The sequence below is a fragment of the Sinocyclocheilus grahami genome, unplaced genomic scaffold (assembly GCF_001515645.1).
Source record: "Sinocyclocheilus grahami isolate Dianchi unplaced genomic scaffold, SAMN03320097.WGS_v1.1 scaffold339.1, whole genome shotgun sequence".
Taxonomy (NCBI): Eukaryota; Metazoa; Chordata; class Actinopteri; order Cypriniformes; family Cyprinidae; genus Sinocyclocheilus; species Sinocyclocheilus grahami.
In genome coordinates this window covers 526628-527347 of record NW_015505518.1, presented here as the reverse complement: position 1 = coordinate 527347, position 720 = coordinate 526628, and the positions used below count along the sequence as shown (strand labels likewise).

Here is a 720-nt window from a genome sequence, read left to right as displayed (position 1 = left end):
ACATTCACCTTGAGAAAGAGGAACATTTCTAATATCAGAACCAAGTATGCCATTTTTTTGGGAGATGTTCCATGTAGTTCCACATTGAACTATTTTGAATTAATTGTATTATGCTTGCTTGGCCTTGTCAGGCTTAAGTTGCATACCTTCACATGGTAGGGTCCCAGCACAATCCACCCACAGAAGCAATAACCGAGATAGATCACTGCCACACAGCAACAGAAACGGATCACATTAGGGAATGCAGCTTGTAAAGTGACAATGAGAATCTGAGAAAAGGAAAACAACAGAGAGCATATAAAATCCACATCCTAAAAAAACATCTCAATTGTTTCACAAGCAAATCTCCACTACAGATGTGGAGACATTTCAGGTGCATTTAATGAGTGTGAATGCCACAAAAATAAAAACATTTACAAAAACGAATACAGTTGTTATTTCAAGACAATACTGTTTTTCAAACTGTAATACATCTATTAAAAATGTTACTGAGTTCCAGGCTTGGTAGCGATATATTTCAAATATTTTTAATATCTCGAATGTGCAGTATGAATAAGGTTAGGCAGGAATTTTACGTTTATTTTCAGGTGATGAAAGTGAAAATCTAGAAACATCAGCAACCTAAAGACCAAGGAAAATGTGAAATGTGTAACTGCATGAACACTGGTGTGTGGATGTGTTTGTTTCTCACATTGTACTTCTGAAAAAAGGTGAGGTAGC

General features: G+C 36.0%; 1 protein-coding gene across 2 annotated transcripts in view; it reads right to left on the bottom strand.

Annotated features, from left to right (window-relative positions):
• LOC107603030 (mucolipin-1-like) overlaps positions 1-720 on the bottom strand; it is a 20612-nt gene that overhangs the window by 7575 nt on the left and 12317 nt on the right. The gene's annotated exons all lie outside the window — the stretch shown is intronic.